Consider the following 21,990-nt stretch of genomic DNA (forward strand, 5'->3'; position numbering starts at 1 on the left):
TGTTTAAATCTTATCTAGCTACATTATACTTGCCTATCTTGTTAAGCTAGTAGCTATGTCATTGGTGTTAAGGTGCTCATTTGGGATATGCTTAATTTTCGGTCTTTGTGAGCTTGGTTATGCCGAATTTGCTATTTTCCGGAATTAGTTAATGAAAGAAAAGAAATGGAAAAAATGAAGAAAGAAAAAGAAAGAAAAAAGCATGAAAAGATAATGAAAAGAAGCATGAATTGAATTGAGAAAAAAAAAGTTTATGTAAGAAGCTCTTATGTTTTATTCATAAATTTTGGAGAGTATTTTTATGGTTTGTATTGCAATATTGGGTTAGTTTCGGGATTGAGCACCCTTTCATTGTGGATAGTTTCTAGCTTAACTTAAGCTCCATATTTCCATAATTCATTTGTTCCCCTTTCTTACCCATGTCTTTTATCCTTCTTCGCCCTTGGCTTCTTTTACATGCTTGCATTTGAATGTTTTGACTTGTAGTTTTGAAATTATTATCATATTAGATCGCGGGCACACTCTCATGAGTCGAGGATAGGTGAGTGTTATTCACATAAAAAAAATCCTTTTACATAAAATGAGTGATATGTGAATCGTGAGAGTCCAAAGTCAAAAATATCATGCAAGAACCGAAAAGTTCATACATAGTCATTCATGCTACGCCGTCATGTAAATCACATCCATGTTTTTGCATTATTCCTTATGCCCATGTTGTTTCGGGTTTTGAATCATTCTGTCTTAGCTTGTTTTAGGATATTTAAATTGATGGGATATGGTTTCTTGCTTGGGGACAAGCAAGAGTTTAGCTTGGGGGAGTTTAATGTGTCCATTTTATATAGGATTTTACCACTCATTTTAGCTCGGTTTTGATTGAATATCACACTTTTATTAGTGTTTTTGTGAGCTAATCTTGTGTTACCATGGCATCTTTGTCTTTCCCAAACCTCTTAAGGGCCTCGGTAAGCACATCTCGATGCTCAAGCATCTTGGCAATCTCGTCCACACCCATCTCCTGAGCCCTAGCATACATGGCAGGCCTCTTTGGCGGCATATGTTTGAGCTATAAAAGGAGAGATAAACGTAAGCACATAACCTATGACTCAAAACAAATATGACCAAGACACCTACTCGATCGAGTAACCACACCCACTCGATCGAGTAGAGGTCACTCGATCGAGTTACCTATTTACTCGATCGAGTTCCCCAACTCCGCCCGACTAGAACCGACATAAAAACACACTCGGTTGGGTCACATACATAATTGATCGAGTAGCCCCCACTCGATCGAGTACTCCCTTACTCGATCGAGTCACACAAAACAAAGAGCTACGCCCAACGTTGTCATATACCCACTCGATCGAGTTCAGCCCACTCGATCGAGTCCATCCTACTCGATCGAGTCATGCCGACGTTTCTAACTACCCACATGCCTTTAACTTTATAACTTTTCACAACAATAAAATATACGTATACAACACAACATCTCATATTCACATGTTACTATTATCACCACATTATAAATCAATTAATCATGCAACATGCTTAACCACAATCATATTATCATATACATCTACCTTCACTTTTTCCACCACATCCTCCATTAAACCACAGATCATTCATCCAACATATTCATATAAACATTAGTAAACACATAGCAATACAATGACACCCCATAATGACCGGTTCAATATTGTAGGGTGAGTTCGCGACTTTAGGACGTCTCCCAAGTCTTTGCATTAACTCCTAACAACTCCGACCCGGGTTCATTTTAGTTTGACTCTCTAAGTTCATTAGATTCATTAGTTACAGGTTCCAAAATCGTCACTCTAATACCACTTTGTAACACCCCCCATACACCAAGGTGCCTTACCAAGATCAGAAACGCTCCTCTACGACATCACCTCCTATCAACATATAATCATACAATCACAATCTAATACCAATAATACTCCCAAAAAATCCCAAATTACCCAATTAGGGTTTAACCAAAATTAACGAAACAATATAAAAACTGTACTAGGACCTTAAGCACAATACGACGGTCTCAAAGGTGTAAAGAACTCTGGAATCCGACGACTCAAGCCCATGGATTTGATAGCAATGTGAGAATGGAATGCTACGTCACTTTTGTTTTCTCTTTGTAAAACTTAGAATAAAGTAAAAAGAAAAAGTAACTGACGAAAGGTAATTTTTATATCATTCTTGCATTGCTATCAAAACCCGGCCAAAAACCCGTAAAACCCGACGCACTCGATCGAGTAAGTGAGGTACTCGATCGAGTGGCCCCTACTCGATGGAGTACCCATTAGACAGAACACTGTCCAGAACGCAAAACTGACTTACTCGACAGATTAAGCCGTACTCTATAGAGTACCCAACAGCTCATAAAACCGTAGTATTACAAGTAGCCAAAACCGTACTTACCAGAACAGCACAAGTAGCCAAAATCGTACTTGCCAGAACAGCACAAGTAGCCAAAACCATACTTGCTAGAACATCACAAGTAGTCAAAATCATACTTACCAGAACAACACTAGTAGGCCAAACCCGTACTTGCCAGAACAACACAAGTAGGGCGTAAAGATAAGTTAAGCAAGAAGGCATAGCATTATGGCATTTTCACAAGAATACAACTCATTACCAGTAGTTACTTAGAGTAAATCACTCATACTTGAAATATGATGAAAACATGAAAAGGAGCAAGTAATAACCCATAAATGAAATATACTAAGTCATTTCATACTTGTATAACATACTTGTATAACATGGCTAAACATTTTATTTCATATTTACAAGTTACTTGAGCTTAAAATAGAACAAGTGATAACGAATGAATTAAGTGATACGAAATAAGAGGTAAAACGTAAACCAACAAATTAGAACTCAAATATGAAGTATATAGCATCTTTTCATACTTTTCTAACATGAATAAACATTATACTCCATATTTACATGTTAATTGAACATTGTATTGATGACCGGTTCTAGTCGTCGATTCCCAGCTCAAAAACAATTTATAAAACAACCCAATTAAATAGTATAATCGGGGTCGAATCCACAAGGATGGCAGGGGTGTATACTTAGTTGGTTTAAATCCTATTTTAGTCGAATAAAAGTAAGGTTAGTTGTTTCTAAGACTATTATGCAAACTAATATGAAAGTATGCTAAAATGAAAGTGCAGTTCATCAATATGAGAAAGACTAGAGTTTTCGGGTTCACTTGGATAATTGGGCATGAAACAAGGTAAACATGAGAAATGGGTGATGCAAATAGTCAAGGAATTATGCCTAATAACCTAGGACACCTAGAGTTCATTAACCAACTTTCATGTGATTAACCAAAACTCGTCACACACATACACAAGGATCATCTAATAGTCCACACACCAAGATTACTCATCCACTAGTATAGACACCAAGATAACCAAACATGTGAGAAAATACTCAAACTTTCATAGGAGCAATTCTACAAACACTTCATGTGCATGAAAGTGACAACCATTAAAACACCCAAATCCTTATAATTCACACCCAAAATCACACCCATTATAAACCCAAGATTCCCCTAAGCCCTAGATGAGAACTAATCACACATGTTTAACAATGAAAAACCAACAGTAAGATGGAACAAAACACAACCAAACATGGTAAACATGGTAAAGTTTACTACTTTAGATGGATAATAATGAAACAACATAAGAAATGTAAACTAATGAAAGTAAATGTAAACAAAAGATGAGAAATTGTACCAACAAAAGGGAAAGGAACAAACTTGGATGATAAAAGAAGATGAATTTCTTCTAATCGTCAAAATACCACCCAAATGACTAATGTAAACTAATGAGAATTGTAGATTTGAACTAAATTAACAAAGAATAATTAAACTATTAATTAAAGAAAGATTACAACTTTTATTGAATAAATATTGAGAGATAAAATATTTAGGGTTCTAAAATATTGAGAGAAAATAAGCTAAGGTAACTAGTCTAGTTGGTAGTGTCATGTAATTGTGCGACAGAGTCTTTATATAATAGTTTATTAATAATAATAATAGTAATAATAGTAATAATAGTAGTAATAATAATAATAGTAGTAGTAGTAGTAGTAGTAGTAGTAGTAGTAGTAGTAGTAGTAGTAGTAGTAGTAGTAGTAGTAATAATAATAATAATAATAATAATAATAATAATAATAATAATAATAATAATAATAATAATAACAATAACAATAACAATAACAATAACAATAACAATAACAATAACAATAACAATAACAATAACAATAACAACAACAGTAACAACAACAACAACAGTAACAACAACAACAACAACAACAATAACAACAACAACAACAACAACAACAACAACAACAAAAACAACAAGAATAACAAGAATAACAAAAAGAATAACAAGAATAACAAGAATAACAAGAATAACAAAAGAATAAATAAAGAATAACAACAATAACAACAATAACAACAATAACAACAATAACAACAATAACAACAATAACAACAATAACAACAATAACAACAATAATAATAATAACAATAATAATAATAATAATAATAATAATAATAATAATAATAATAATAATAATAATAATAATAATAATAATAATAATAATAATAATAATAATAATAATAATAATAATAATAATAATAATAATAATAATAATAATAATAATAATAATAATAATAATAATAATAATAAAACTCCCTCAAAGCCCTCACTAAGACACGATTCACATCCAAACAAAAGACACGGTACTAATTAAAACAAGGGTTATGTTAAATACAACCCATATTGGGTTGTATTTAAGCAACTAAAAGAGAAAATAAATAGTCAATAAATCCATTAATTACATTGATTTATTTGTAACTTACTCTCTAATTTTTAAATTAGTACCAAATTTAGAAGGGTATTAAATGCTTAAATACAGCCTAGTGGGTTGTATTTATCATTTTCCTTAAAACAAAACAAAAAGGGAAAGGGGAAAAGAAAAGACAATACGCAACAACAAGTGTCCTGTGCCGGGCGGCCGGGGTAGGGACCGACATCGATATCTATGCGCCAAGGAGAAGGTTTTCATGTGCTGTGGTGGGAGTCGGGTTGCCGGCAGCAGGGCAACCGGCATAGAGTTGCAAAACTTGATGCGAGATGAAGAGGAGGGAGTTGGGTGCCGGTAAGGCGGCTGCCGGTGCCATGACCGGTAGCAAGATCTTCAGCAAAAGAAGGGAAATTGTTGGGTGTTCCCAGCCGGTTGGGGGTCGGTAGCCGGTAAGACGGCAGGGGATGCGAGTTGTTGTTGCTTGTTGGTTAGAGAAGGAGACGGTGGTGGTTCTGGTGGTGGTTGTTTCCTCACGGTGGTTGTCGGCCAAAGGGGGTGCGAGGCTGGCGTGGTGGTTGATGTAGGGGCACGGTGGCTGATGGAAGATGAGACGAATTAAGGTCTTGAGGTTGGTGATGGTGCACGAAAATGGTGATGTTGATGAATGGTGGTTAGGAGAGATTGAACTGTTGTTGATGACGGCTTTTCGGGTTTGGATTGTGGTCGTTAATGGTGTTTGAAGGATCGTCTGATGATGGAACATGGTTGATGATGCGTATGGGAATAAAGAAATGGCAGGGGCTTCATTTCTTTGAACCAACGTTGGAAGTCAATCGTTGACCTCCCCTTTGAACCGTCTTTTTTGCTTTCATTACTCGGCTACATTTATGAACTCGTACCTACAAAATTTAAATAAACAAAAGCAATAGCGAATTATTGAAATACAACATTTATTAGTAATTATTAATTTATTATAATAAAACTAATTATTTCTAATAATTATTATAAACCTAATCATTACTAATTAACATATAAAATGAGCTATTAAACAATAAAATCACACAAAATCGATATAGAATAAGGATAAAAGTATAGGTAAAATACGACTAAAATGCTACTCATCAAGTATAAACAAATGATAACAAATAAATTAAGTAATGCGAAACACTAGGTAAAATGAAAACAAACCCAAACCGGACCGCATTTAAGCTTAACAACCAAAAATGATGTTTAACATGTAAATGAGACATAAGCAAGGGGCTCCAATGATAAAAAAAAAACATGTAAACATACCATACACAAGCATTAGAACCAAGGTTAAGATGCATACCCACCAAGAAACATAAAACCCAATTTATAACAACAAGTTTAGTACTCGACTACAACAAGGATCAACTTCAAACGGTCATAACTTGAGTTCTAGACATGATAATCAGGTGAAACCAATTGGAAGTGATATCTTATCCTCTTACGGTTCTAACGGTAGGTCTTATGCCCAAAATGAACAAGTAACGAAGTTGTTATGGCCATTTTACGAAAACTGGTCAGGCTGAAACCGTAATGGGCTGCTTGCTGCGACACATACAAACTACATTGTTATACCCAAATCAATCTTAGCTTAATATTACAATCCAATTGAATAATAACATGTAATTAACAAGGAATTTCACATGATACTTGAAACAGAAATCAATAGTTTACATATCCAAGCAACCAACTTTACCTAATTATCCTCAACTCAATAGTTTACAAACTAACAATTTCATGGCATAATTAAACAAAAATATTAAGCATGAACAAGATGGTTTACTCACTAATTCATCCATATAAACACTCATGTAACCAAAAGATTAGAAACTTCTCAAACAACCATAAGATGGTTTCACATACAAACTTATTCAACAATAAACATGTAAAACATGTAAAGATCGATTCAAACTTTAACACACATATGAGTATACTACAACATATAAACATACAAAATTGACATAATGTCGAGTAACCTATCACCTTTACCTTTTGCTCTTCACATTTCCGATTCAAAACTACTCTGGGTTGTCCGAGTTAACATCTACACACAAAAATGACGATTTAACATTGAGTCTCGTGCCATAAAAGCCACGGCCAGAGGCGAAAGTTGGGACATTTCTTACCTAGAAAGATGGAGGGCAAGGAGAGGAATAAATAGGCGTGGAAACTACTTGATTCGAATAAGAAATGATTGATAGAGTTTTTAGTGAATTGAAGGAAATTATGTCAATGGTGTTTGTGCCACGGATGAGTTTGCTGAAATTTTGAGTAAAAATAAAGGGGTAGGGTTTATCTCCATTGATTGGTGAAGGGATAAGGATAAGAGGAAAGCTCATTAGTCATATTAGGCTCAAAAGCTTAAATTGAGTCGATATACCACTAAAATACATCTTAAACCTACTACAAACTTAAGACGGATATTTTTAACAATATTAAAATTATTATACATGTAAAGCCACATTTTTTTATAAAAACGGATTTAAAATACAAATAAAATAATGAAATGGCTAATTAAATTATAAATGCCAAAATGGAAAATTCGCGGATGTTACAATCATCCCACCTTTTGAAAAGTTTCGTCCTCGAAACATCAAAGCAGAAACGAAAAGTTATAAAGATAAAGTCGAACTTTTCGAAATCAGCAACCAAAATATCTACAAGGTTTGATATCATAAAAATAGAATTCTTTCAAAAGTTTCAAGAAGAATCTTCCAAACGCGTAAGTTTGAGAAGGAAAGGAAGTGTTCTCGTTGCGCATTCAAGAACATCGACATTCCAAATCAAAGACACGGTCAAATACCAAATCATTTGCAGAAATCCAAAATTAAAATTCTTCTAAAAAATATTTATGGAGAGTTTTCAAAAGTATAATTCTCCTTCCCTGGAACGAAATTGCTATTGTCGCGCAAACAACAGCGCTAACTTTCCAAGTCAAAGACAGGCTCAAAACAAAATCATTCGCCGATAAGCGTAGGACAAGTGAAAATGATAACTTCCCATCAGCCTTAAAACCAAATGAAAATGATAATACACTTAAATTTTCTTTTGCAAATGCCACATTGAAGGTAAAAGATCCATTTTCAAACTCTAAAAGAAGTTAAGTTTTTGAAAATGTAATATTAAACTTCGACAAAGAATCAAATATTTCTAAGAACCTACCAAATTGAAAGCAAACTTTCATTTTCAAACCTTTAAAATAAGTAAATTTTTGCCAAAGTAACACAAACTTTTAACCATGAACCCAAACTGGTAACTCAAATTGGTTAGAAATTGCACAAAATGAAAAGCAACTTAGACATCATAAATACAAAGCACGCTAAGGAGCCCAAACTTAACCAACAAATAGACTATGACGAATTTTTAGGGGTAAAAAGTCACGGTAAGGTTAACAAGGAGGTCAAAGAATATAGAGTGTTATAGGCCACTAGTATCAATCCTAAAGGGAAGCACAACGAACGAGGAAGAGAGGTATGAACGGTAAGGCTTATGGTCAAAGAGAAAGGGAGACTAGACAACAAGGAAACGCTACATACTCAAATCACAAACAAGATCATCCTAAACGGTTCCTAAAACTTCTTAATAAAATAAATTTCATAACCACATTACCTCCAAGGATTTCCTCAAAAAAACTTACGCCACTTTACATATAAGCTATTCCATGAGACAAAGTACGAAAACAAGATCAAAACTACTAACAAAGCTATACTCATCCCCAACAAACGTCAAAAGACAACACCAATCTATGTATGGTTATCAATATCCTAAAGGGTTTTTCTTCCAAGCTCACATCATAAACTTTGCTCTATGTTTACTCCTAAAGTAACAACGCTCAACCTACTAAGCATTCAAATCCCAAATACGATTAGCAAATTCAAGTTCCATAACCTTAGTAACATGTACAAGTCACACTTTACACAACGAATCCCACCAATAAATCACACTCACTTTATATCAAGAAACTAGGTGTAAGAATCACCAAGGTATGTCTCACCAGACTACCTAAGCCTTTCCAACAACACAATCTCTCAAATAAGGGTTATGGGTCAACCACAAACAAACTCCTCAAAACTAAATTATCTGACCAAGGTTAAAATTCCATAAGACTAAAATGAAGGTGTCCATGAGGGGTCTTATAAGAAGGAAAGATACAAAAGTAGTTTCCGAGGTATAAGAGGAGAGTTGCGGAAGGTAAAGAAGCACAAAGATAAAACGATAAGACGAGGTACTCTAAGAGAGGAAGGGATCTTCGGGAAGGGTAGAAACATTTTTCAAGAGAAAGAGACCCTTATACAAGGTGTTATGGAAGGAGAAACAAGAAAGAAGGATAGGTCGGATGGGTACCAAACTAGTTTCCAAGGTAAAACAAAGGAGAGTTTAGAAGAGAAATAAGCATCAAGAAGTAAAGAGTAAGGCAAAGTACACTAAGAACGAGGAATATCTTCGAGGAACTAGAAGCATTCTTCAAAAGGTTGATCAAATCTTCAATTTTCGGCAATAGACACCAAGACTTGATTACCACATGGGTAAGCTCATGGTTTGTCGATCCAAGAGTACAATAACCAATTATTGACAATTAACAAACAATTTAAAACCTAACAAACAGCAAACACACTACAGACTACCACTTTAGGTCCTTAATTCTACCCATCTCTCATTCATTATTCAAGGTCAAGTTCGAATTTAAATTTGGGGTACACGTGTGTGCGTCGGGAGCAACATAGGCTCTGATACCAACTGTGACTCCTCGCGATAATGCGGAAAATATAACTAATAAATTTAAGCGGAAGTTATGAAATTTTTAAAACTTTTATTTAAGTTTAAAGTTTAACACGCGGGATTCACTATAACTCGACGGAAAGAAAGTATCCGGAACTAAAGTAAAGGTTCATACAAGCACGATAGTCAAAAACTGGGGAAAATATATCCCACGAATGACAAGACGAAATAGGTGAGTTTAGCAAAAAGATAAATAAATTCCAACGGTCAAGGTACTCGCTAGCTCACACATGTCTTCACCCCATAAATGCACCAACTAATGCCTGTCATTCATGTAAACATGAACGCCACAGGCGATGGGGGGGAGTAAGTCAAGGTTCTCCCAGCCACATTATATCAAAATGAACAGAGCAAAGAACTCAAATAAGGCAAGGCGTAATAAATACGGGATATGATTCACTTGAACTAATAAGCATGGGATCATTCATGTTAGAATAATAAGAGAAGCAAGATAGAATAGCAACTGAGCATGTCATAGGCATATTTAAGTAAGTGAAGTAAATGAAAGAACATAGATACGGTTAGTTAATCACAAGCAGGAATTGCAATGAAACGTGACATATGCAACTATCCAAATTATAAAAGACTAGTACTTAAGTCATGTGAGATAGATAAACAAGTAGTCAATCATAGCAATATATATAGATGAAAACCATAGCCATTACTTTGGAAATGTTCTAGCAAATATTGCACGGGACGTGGCTATTAACGTCGCATGCGTTCTCATGGCTTGCATCTTACCAGAAGAACGAAAGGGAGCATCAATCCTGGTTATCATATCGCAACTAGAAGGCTTGCATCTCACCTCTAGTATCCGATAGGACCAAGACTCTTACATTCAACCACATAAGACGTAAACTCTCGTGTAGAAAGACATATGCCAGTGACCATAACCAAGCAAGACATTTACTACTCTTAGACTAAAATTTTCCCCAGAGAAAAGACTAAGATAAAACTCACTTGCCAGAACAGCACAAGTGACCAAAACCGTACATGCCAGAACAGGACAAGTAGACAAAACCGTACTTGCCAGAACAGCACAAGTAGCCAAAACCGTACTTGCCAGAATAACACAAGTAGCCAAAATCGTATTTGCTAGACCAGCACAAGTAGCCAAAACCGTACTTGCCAGAACAGCACAAGTAGTCAAAAACGTACTTGCCAGAACATCACAAGTAGGCCAAACCCGTACTTGCCAGAACAGTACAAATAGGGCATAAAGATAAGTCAAGGAAGAAGGCATAGCATTGTTGGAGTGAGTGTCCTCCGCAATAATGTGTTTACATACTAAATCTCGTACAAGGAATATTAGGGATTTATATTATATATTTTTGTCAGCTGGCAACGTTAATCGGTAATGATTGGCTGACTAGAGTTTGACATTACTATCGTGTGACGGCGGTGATCAGCTGATCCCTTTAGGTCACACCTATAGGATGATGCCCAAATGGATAAACTAATTATTTATATGAGATATAGTATAATTAGTATCTTTTATAAAAAGCAAGGGCCAAGGTCTCCCAGTTGGTAATTCCAGCTGCAGTCCTATCTAAATCAGTTAGCCAATCTCGGGCTCCATCAGTAAGAGAAAAAGGAAATTGGACTTCCTTTATCTTATCTTGTGTCACTCCCTTAGTAGCGGGAATGGTAGAACATTAATCTGTAAAGACCTCCATATGCTTCCTCGGGTCCTCACCAGCTACTCCATGATATAGGTTCCTCTCAACCAGATTAATGTAAGATGGCTGAATATCAAATGTATTCCCATATTCCGTTGCAAGATTAAAGCCCTTAGGAATGGAGTCAGTTGTAGGCTCGGAATGACAGGCAATATTAGGCATCTTCACAAATTCAGTAACTGTTGCATAAATAGAAGTGTCTTCTTCTAAAGACTGGTCTTCTGCAAATGTAAAGTTTTCAAGATTAGGTTCAAAAGTACTCAAGGCTTCCTCTTGAAGATTCTTTCTCAACAAGTTCTGTCTACGGCGAAAAGCCGCTCCGGTTCAGGATTAGCTGGTACTAATTCTGACCTGTTGGACCTGGGCATAAACAAAACTAAGAAAGAAAAATAATAATAAATGTCTCAAGGAATTATAAATCCTTTGAGACTGAGACAAACGAAAATAAACAAGTAAATAGGATAATTGCCTCTCCGGCAACGACGCCAAAATTTGACACGGCTATCGCAACCCTATCAAAAATAAACCAACCGGCTCAACTAATATAGTAAAGGTAAGTCGGGTATCGTACTCCACAGGGAGGCTATTATATCTGCTTGTTATTATAGTTCGTCACGGTAACAAATTGGGGGTGTTTTGATTTGATTTCTAAACTAATAACTTGAATTAAATGGCAAAAAGAGAGAGAACAATAACAATAGTAAAATGAAATAAGATGTGATCAAATAAAGAGAGAAATGCTAGGATGTCGGTTCACCATGATATCACACAATTCTGTCAAAGGTAAGGTCAGTCGGTCTGATGTGAGAAGGGTAAAGGAAAGGTCTTCTCGGTCCGCTATCCGCCCTAGAATAGTACTAACTTAGCTTTCACCCTAATTAGTGTAGTCTAATATTGGTAACAGGTCTGTTCATTCCAATCTCTCGATCTAGGTCTGAATTTAACCGGATTAACTAGTTTAGAAGCGTGCACTCAACTAAACGATTACAATTAAATTGCTATGAATCAGTTATTACAATCAAAACCGTCTAATCTAATTATAACATCATTGCTTTACTACCATGGCTCCCTTAATCCTAGCAACAGAAGAATTAGCCACTCATGGCGATGATTAAACTAACAACGATTAATGAAATAATAAAAGACGTGATATAAAGATGAATAAAAAGGAATTGCATAAACTAATTAACGACACTAATAAAATCAGAAATTAAGAACAAAGAATTAAGGATGAAAAAGAGAATTAAAATTTGAGTAATAGAGAAAGAAGGATTACAAAGTATTAAGATCCGGCGGGAGAACAAAGCAACCTTGAAACCAAGAATGTCTACTGAGTAATTAAGAGTAAAGTATGCTGAATGAATGATAATTAAACCTAATCACGTCTTCTCTTTATATAGGGAAGATATTTTATTAACCTAAAACATAATTAAGATATTAAATCCTACGTCTAATAACAAAAGCTCTCGATCGAGTGTAACAGAACTACTCGATCGAACACCTCTTCCATCCAAAACTCTCGATCGAGGACATCACCTCTCGATCGAGGACTTTCAAAATACCACCTCTCGATCGAAGGCAACAGACCCTTCGATCGAGATCTTCTCTTCACCATAGTTGCTCGATCGAACATATTAGCCAACAAAAGGCTTCAATCAAGTAAACCGCCACTGAACTTGCTCCTTGTATCGTTGGTTAGCTTCCGAGACGACTTCACTCTTCTCGAGGCACAGGTAATCCCGCTCCCATTCTTCCATCTCCATAAATGCAGGCTAAGGGACAACAAAAAGGCATGATTCCGCTACCTTCGGGTTCATTCCTGCCAATAAGACAAAGCAAACCAAAGTATACGATTTAGGGGCATTTGTAGCATAACACTACGCAAATTACATGGAAATACGTGCAATAAAGGCTCAATTAACCTAGGGTACGAGTTTAGGTATTTATAGTAAAACATAACCGATTTAAGAAAATTGTGGAAATTATAGATTATATTGGTTCCTCGATTAAGCCTGGGGTTACTCGATCGAGTCACCAACTTCCTCGATCGAGCCTGGTCTTACTCGATCCAAGAATCAACTCTTTTCAGCTCTTTTGTTCGTGTTTTCTTCTTAACTTCTCTTCATTCATTCTTATGGATTTCCGTGCCGTGCTTCGTGTGTTCCTTCATGCCTACTCCGCGATGCCCATTTCATTCCTTTACTCCTCAAATGCATCATTCCTGCATTAATCATCAAAAAGCGGAAGTATCGACATTCTAACATAAAAGGCATATAAATAATATAAACTAGCACGAAAACAGTATCAAAAGCTACTAAGGGGAGGCATAAATATGCATATTATTATGACTCATCGACCGAGTGAGCCGGTCGAGTTCTATTTTCATCGGTTCGATTTCGTGGTTAAGTGGGTTATTTATATTTTGGCTAATCAGTTTCTTAAACATCGCTTAATCCTAAAAACATTTCTAAAACATTCCTAATAACATTTCTACCTTTCCTAAACGTTTTTGCGTGGAGATCAATTGTGGATTTGGATTAAAGCTCCATTTCTCTTCATTCTTTGTTAGCAAGATATAATAGATCTTAATATATGATTATACATCATTTTTAACTGTGCCCTAACCCTTGGTTTTTGGAAATTGGGGGAAATCAGTAATTAGGGATTTTATGTTGGCTAATTAGAAAAGTTAGTAATGGTATATACATTTTTACTTGTAGGTGATTGATTTATGGAGAATTGGTTTTGATTGCTTGGTTTCTTGATTCATAAAAAGGCTCTATTGTGGTGCACGGATTTGCTAATAAGGTAGGGTTTCCCTACTCAGTATGGTTGTATGATTACTCGTGAGATGGATTTATATTGTGGTTATGTGATTATCGATATTGTTATTATTATTGTGTTGTTGATGGTGATAGAGGTTGTGGTTGTGGTTGTGATTGTGAAACCATGTCAGGAGATGGACCTCACCTACATGTATCACCTCTTGTGACTCCCGTCATAAGGGAGATGTGCACATTAAGGATCTGGGTTCGCTCGTTGCGATGAGCAGGGCTTTTGATGTGCAGTGCTGCGGTCTGGTATCGGCTGGGGCTGGTTATCTGTTGTGATGGGAATTAGTGGTGTCTGCGCTGCGGTACAGACATAGGTTACACCGGAGTTTGGAAATTGGAGGTTCGGTTGATTATGTGTTGTTTAGTGGATTGCCTGTTTGTATGTATCTTGTGGTTAATTGTATTTACTGTTATTGACTTTGTATGGTATTTCCTTGGTTGTTGTCTTGTTTTGTCTCTGTCTGCGGTGATCCCTTTTTTATTGCCGGCAAATGGTGAGCAGTTAGACTTTTCAGGTTGTCTATGGCTGCTGGATTAGCTACAGGGTTGGTTGGTGAGGACACGACAACATCGAGTTCAGTTAGACTTTATGATAGTAGTATTCCACCTGTTGTATTTCAGTTAGTAGATATCAGAGTTGTTTATGAGTTGTATCACGGATGTGGATCATTTGTACTATTAACATTAATTGTTCTTTTGGTCTAATTATATGTACTACCTCGGCCAATCGACATGGTGGCACCCGTGTTAGCTAGGGAGGTCTTGCTAAAGGCTCCTTGGAAAATGGGAGTGTTACACGTGTTGTAATATCACGGTTTTCTGGTCCTTAGTTACTCAGTAGAGTAAGTGGAACTCGACGGAGTAGGTTGTCGTATGACTTCTGGTCAGGTTACTGTCAAGGAGCACAAGGCCGAGTAAGTCGTACTCGGCCGAATAAGTCGTACTCGACCGAGTATCCCAGGTACTCGGCCGAGTACCCGGTCTGACAAGTTTATTTCTGCGGTTTTGATTAAGGTGATTAGAGATTATAAATTTCGTGTTATCAGTTTATAAATCACTTTTACAAAACCTAACGATGCTTATCGCCTCTCTAATCAACCTAAACACTTCCAAGGCTATTTGATTGATCTCGAGTCTTCATTCATCTTCTCTATATCGATTCAGTTGGTAAGTTACTAGTACCATGTTTATTAGTTATGTTGTTTTTTAGGGTTTTGCCCTAATTGTTTAGGTTGAGAAAAGGGTTCTTTGGTATGATTGCGACATAGAGTATGGTTGTGAGTATTGCTAGGTGACGAGTTTGTAGAGGAATAATTCTAGCTTCCGCTGTTGTTTGTTGATTGCAGATTCACTAATAAGGTAGGGTTTTCCCTACTCAGTTGCCTGATTAATTGGATATAAGATGATAATGGTTGATGTATTGGCATGATTACTATTATTATTATGATTGTGATATATTGGATGATTTGGTTTGGTTGTTTGGTTTGTTTTTGGTTCTCGAGGTGAGCCCTCGGCTGAGTGAAGTCATCATCGGGAATGGCTTCATGCCCTTGATTCGCCCCTTGTGGTTCCCATCACAAGGGGGATGTGCACATTAATAGACTTGGGTTATTCGCTCTTGGAGTTGAGCGGGGCTTATGTGGTAAGGCTGTGGTCCTCACTGGCAGTGTGGATTACCTTTTGCGATGGGTAATTTGGTAGGGTTACACACTTTAGTGTGTAGTCAATGATTGGAAATTATTGGAGTTGGAGGAATGTGTGATAAATTGCTTGGATGTTTATTTTATGGCATTCCTTATTTTGGTTAATCAGTTGACTGACCCCGTTGTTTTACAAAATTGTGGTGATCCCTTCGGGGATGGTGAGCAATTGATTAGCAGGTATGCAGTGCAGAGCTCGTGGGTCACGGCTGAGATGGAGTCATCACTTAGCTTAGCATGTCTAGTTTCGGCTGATTTTTGATACAGTTGTTTTTCACTTTCTATTGATTGTTTTGTAGACCTTTTGGATTTTGGTTTTCGTTGTACGCACCGTAATTTATAAACCTTAAATTATGTTTCTTTATGGTCACATTTGATATACTATACCTCGGCAACTGAGATGGTAGCGCCTTGATATGCTAGGGTGGTCCTTCGTAAGGCACCTTGGTATATGGGGGTGTTAGAAAGTGGTATCAGAGCGACGATTTTGGAACCTAAAACCAATGAAAAAATGAACATAGGGTGTCTAATAATAATGAACCCGGGTAGGAGTTGTTTGGAGCTACCGCAAAGGCTTGAGAGACTTTCTAAAGCCACAATTTGGCACTTACAATTTTTAGCCGGTCACTATGGGGTGTCTTGGGAAATTGTTACATGCATTATATATGTTCCTTGTGAGAATGTTGGATGGATTGAAAGTATATGATTGCATGAATATAGAGTATTGTGGATGATATGAAGCATGTTTGAGTGTTATTACTTGGCTTTCGATTGATAGTAACATGTTTAAGAATGGTATATGTATAGATATATGTGTTGTTAAAGTCGAAGGGTAGATAGTTTGGCATGATTCGGTCGAGCAGGGCAGGTATGCGACCGAGTAGGGGATACTCGGCCGAGTAGCCAGGCACTCGACCGAGTGTGGGTATGTGAGTTTTGGACAGTAGCTACTGGTTATGACCACTCGGCCGAGTAAGTAGTACCTAGAGTTCTAGACCGAGTACACTTTATGTGTTATCTGAGGTCAACAATTGGAGTTGGATACTCCGCTGATTTGTCCATTTTATATAGGATTTTACCCCTCATTTTAGCTCGGTTTTGATTGAATATCACACTTTTATTAGTGTTTTTGTGAGCTACTAGAGCGTACTCGGTCTAGAACACTAATAAAAGTGTGAGAGGCACGGAGTCGAATTAGACTAAGCATGTGTTAGTAGGACGACCTAGTCATAACGAGAGTTCTCTAGGACCCGGTCTATGGTTGACAATAACGCTGAGAGGTGGTTGTCTTTAAGCCTAAACAATTAAGACTGTTATTTATTCCGAGTTTAACATGAACATCTATATACAATTGCATATGTGACCCGACTCCCCTAGACTCCTCTATCATATATGTTTACATCGTTTAATTTACAAGTTATCAAACCAACCAAACAAATCAATCGTAATTGACCTTGATAGAAGTCTATTCATAGCTTTTCATAACGCACTTCTCGTCTCCTTGTGTTCGACCCCTTGTACTACATTCATTTGTGTCTAGGGAAATTTATCTTTGATTAGGTATGCCACAAAGCCTATCAAATTTTGGAGCCGTTGTTGGGGAGCACGGTTTCATTGCGTTTAGAATTGTTGATTTCTATCTTGTTTTCTTTTGTCTTGAGGAACACTTGTTCCTTGAGACCGTTACTTATAAATTTCTTGAGATTGTTGTCTTATACCCAGGTCTTCTCGTATTGGAGAATTGCTTTCACCGGATTCCGAGCCCGAGAAAATCTTGAATAGAAGACAACGTTTTTGGAAAGAAATTAAAGAAGCCGCTTCTCCCGTGCAAATTAAAAGTACAAGAAAGTCTTACTTAGACGATCTTCGAGCTTTTGACGAGGAGAAAGTTTCTAGTTCATCATCTCCACCACCACCACCATCTCCAATCAAAAAGATGGTGAAACTTTCCGATCATTCCAAGCCCATCGTGGCTATGCTCCCGACCGGTATCACTACTACCCAAATTACCGCCCCGGAGTTCGAGATCAAACCGGCTTTCATTAGCCTTGTGGAGAGGAAGCAATTTGGGGGAAGTCCTTTGGAGGATCCCAATTTGCATGTTCAAAACTTTTGTGACTATTGCTCTACGATTCGGGAAACGGGTGTCACTCAAGCCTAAATTAGGGAAATACTTTTCCCTTTCTCTTTGAAGGACAGGGAAGAACTATGGATCAATAGCCGTGATCGCACCGCCATGGGTAGTTCTTTCCACCGGAGAAAACTCAAACATTGAGGAGCCAAATCACGGGATTCCGTAAACAAGCACATGAGAGCTTATTTGAAGCTTGGGAAAGGTACAAGGAGTTTCAAAGGCAATGCCCACATCATGGGTTGGATTCTTGGTTCCTAGCTATAACATTCTATAATGGATGTTGGGCCGAGTCCTGAAAAATTCTTTATTCCGCCAACAATGGGGGGTTTGATCAAATTGACACCGATATTGCTCATGCCACGATTGAATCCATGGCGATTCATAATGCCCAATATGTCAATTCCCGAAGTGTGCCACTCAAGGGTAAGGAGGAATCTTCCGATACTTCCGTTTTGAAGGCTCACATTGCCGTACTCCAACAACAATTGACGGACCGAGATGCAAGTGCTTCTCTTCAACAACTCAATGTCGTGTCCTCTACTAGTCAAATTGTTGTTTGTAACGGTTGCGGAGGTACGGGTCATTACACCGCTCATTTACAAGCTACTATTGAGGAGGTAAATGCTTATCAAACTTTTAGACAAACTTCATTCCAACCTGGTACATTTTCAAATACTTATAACCCGAACACAAAATTTCAACCGAACTTGTCTTACAAAAGAAACAATGTGCTTAACTCTTAACCCCAACAAAATATTGTGCCTCAACCTCAACAACAAAAATGTCTATGTTCCACCACAACAAAGGTATAATTATCCATCGTGCTATCAGAGTCAAAACCAACAACAAAGGCCACCACAACAAAATTTCCAACCAAACCAAGGTCCACCACCCCCAAAATGTCCAAGAAAATGACCAAGGAGGGAAACTTGAAGCTTTGGTAATGCAATTGGCTAAGGGTCAATCTGATTTGATGGCTCACATACAAAAAAGTAATCAAACCCACACTACCGCTATCAAGATGCTAGAGAATCAAATGGCTCAACTAGCCACATCTAGTTCCAAAAGAAGATCGGGCCAACTACCACCCCAAGGTGCGCAACCACATGAGACCGTTAATGTTATTGTTATGCGAAGTGGTAAGAGCTATGATGGGCCATCCATGACTTTGGATGATGAAGTGGTTACTAAAAGGTCCAAGCTTGGGGGAGATTCTCAAAATAAGGCTAGTGAACAACCTCCCATTAAGATTCAAGTACCATTTCATCACCGCTTAGCAATGCACAAGCGAAAGAGTAAGCTTGATACCAAAGAAAGTGAAGAGGTACTTGTTGAGAAAGAGGTCTCTCCTAATGCTAGGGTGATGCCATTTCAAAGAAGGTGGATGCTTCTATTGAGGTTGAGAAAGAGAAAGAGAAAGATGTGGAGGATGCTCCTCCAAGGGAAGTTATTGAAACTCAAGTGTTATTTCCCCATCGCCTAACAAAGCATAAGAAGAAGGGTAAGTTTGGTAAGTTCTTGGATGTTGTTAAGAATTTACAAGTTACCGTGCCATTTATTGAATTACTTTTCCAAGTCCCTTCTTATTCAAAGTTCATGAAAGAAATCCTTGCTAAAAAAACGAACATTCAATGAGGTTGAGACAGTAGCTTTCACCGAAGAGTGTAGTGCACTCTTACAAAATAAGTATCCGCCGAAACTTAAGGATCCCGGTAGTTATTCTATTCCTTGCACTATAGGCACATATACCATTGATAAGGCCCTTTGCGACCTAGGTGCTTCAATTTGTGAAAGACTTAACATGGGTGCTTTAAAATGCACAAGTATCACTTTGCAAATGGCGGACCGTTCTTTAAAGCAACCTTTAGGGGTCTTAAAAGACGTGCCAAAATTTGGTAAGTTTTTCATACCCGCAGACTTCCTTTTTCTTGATATGGCCGAAGCTTCTCAAACCCCAAATTAATTAGGTAGGCCATTTTTACACACCGCGGGTGCGTTAATTAATGTGAAAAATGGAAAGTTGACTTTGGAGGTGGGCGATGACCGGGTTACCTTTAGCAAGAACAATACTATTAGGAGCCCAATGTTACAAGATTCTTGTTATTTTATTGACACTGTGGACTCTCCTATTTCTCCTTTTACACCTCGATCCTTACTGACGGATTCGCTGGAGGTCGATATTGGTATTGATTATTTTGCAGGTGAGGAATTTAAAGGCACTAATGCTAAGAGTGGTAAAAGGAAGGGGGAATTTTCTTGGAAAAGCTTGAAATGGATAAGGAAAGTGATAGAATCCATGAAAGAGAGCTCGGAAGGAGGCAAGTTCAAGGACGAAAATTGATCAAATGAGCTTCTTACGTCGTGCGGGGCGTTAAACCAGCGCTTCTTGAGAGGCAACCCAAGCTTTTATTTGTTTTTGTTTTAATTTTTCGCAATTTAATGTTTTCGTAGATTTAGGAATAAAATTACTAGACTTGACGGTGTTTTGTTTCGTGATTTATAGGTGAAGGAAAAACAAAAGGAGGCTCATAGAGGAAGTGCACGCTTTCCCATGCAAGAAATCCCGTTCGGAGACATAACTTTAGAAAACGGGACGGAATTAAACAATACGGAGTAAGAAAGTCAAAATGGGCTAGAGTTGGTCAACCTCGATCGGGGTGGCCTGTCCCCGATCGAGGTCGTGAGTTTCTACTTTCTTGGCCTTTATTTGTGATACGAGATAAGGCAAAAATCTATCATATGCTCAGCAAAACCCAACGGTACTCCAATCTCTATCTTCACTCATTTTTCTCCATATTTCTTCACTAAAATCACTTGGAAACACCACTTCCTTCATCAAAATTCAAGATTTGTTCATCCATTAACATCACTAAGAGGTAGGAGGGGCTTCAATTTTTTGGCCCTTTTCTTGAATATTTGATGAATGGAAGATTCCCCCGTATAGATACTAGCTTGGGGGGAGGCTAGCTAGTCTAGTAAGTGTTATTTCCTTTGCATTTTATTTGAATTTCTCACAACCCATTAAATATGACCTCTTATCTTTCTTATTTATGTGCTTTGAGCCATTTTTATGGTTTGGTTTCACTACAACAAATTGTCACTTGCACCACGAATTATGCCACGGGAATTTATAATTCGTGGTTAAATTCTCGCTTAGCCACGGTAAAAAATTTATTCATTATTTTTGAAAAAAATTTATGCCACGGGATAACTTTTCCCATGGCAAAAAGTCACTTGCGCCAGGAATTAGGCTACACCCGTGGCAAATAATCATTTTAGCCACGAACTATGTCACACCCGTGGCGAAATTTTATTTAGCCATGAATTGTATCGTGACAAAAACGTTTTTAGCCATGACTAACAAACACCCGTGACGAGTATCTTTTCCGACTTAAATTAAGATATTTTCATGTTAAGGCAAACCTAGAATGGCTTGCTTAAAAAATACAAAATCGGAATGAAATTTAATCAAATATAAATAATATGAAAATACATTTAAATATAAAATTTTGCAAACACTTTAATTAATTTAATTAATATTTTTTTATTTTCTTATTGTTTTATTTATTTAATAAGAAATTTTAAAATTTAATAAACCCATATGCAAGCAAAGAAAAATGTATCGTCTAATTTTTTTGATTTTTTTATAAATCACAATTATGTTTTGCCTGATTTTCAAAACATTGATAATTTAGGAAATTTGTTTTAATATATAATTTTGTTTATTAAAGTTGTGAATTTATTTTAATTTCTTTTACATTTTAAATTAAAATATTATAATCTTGAATAACAATCATAAATGATCCTATCATATTTAAAGACATAACATATCAAATTAAATAAATAAGTTATTTACGAGCTATCTTAGAGAAATCTAAAATTAACATATTGTCAAACTGAATCATTCAAAATTTTAATTACAACTTTATTTGTAAGATATTTATAGGAAAATTTGAATTTGATATAAAAGTTAACTTTATGAGAAAAATAGTTTGGGAAATTTTTTT

At 36.7% G+C, this 21,990-nt stretch overlaps 1 non-coding gene across 1 annotated transcript; it reads right to left on the bottom strand.

The window, feature by feature from the left end:
- Positions 1-18,116: 18,116 nt before the first annotated feature.
- Positions 18,117-18,224, bottom strand: LOC141619357 (small nucleolar RNA R71). Its single transcript, XR_012531671.1, has one exon. It is a non-coding gene; the product is annotated as a small nucleolar RNA R71 (small nucleolar RNA).
- Between the last annotated feature and the right edge of the window lie 3,766 nt (positions 18,225-21,990).

Source organism: Silene latifolia, chromosome 1 (assembly GCF_048544455.1).
Source record: "Silene latifolia isolate original U9 population chromosome 1, ASM4854445v1, whole genome shotgun sequence".
Classification (NCBI taxonomy): Eukaryota; Viridiplantae; Streptophyta; class Magnoliopsida; order Caryophyllales; family Caryophyllaceae; genus Silene; species Silene latifolia.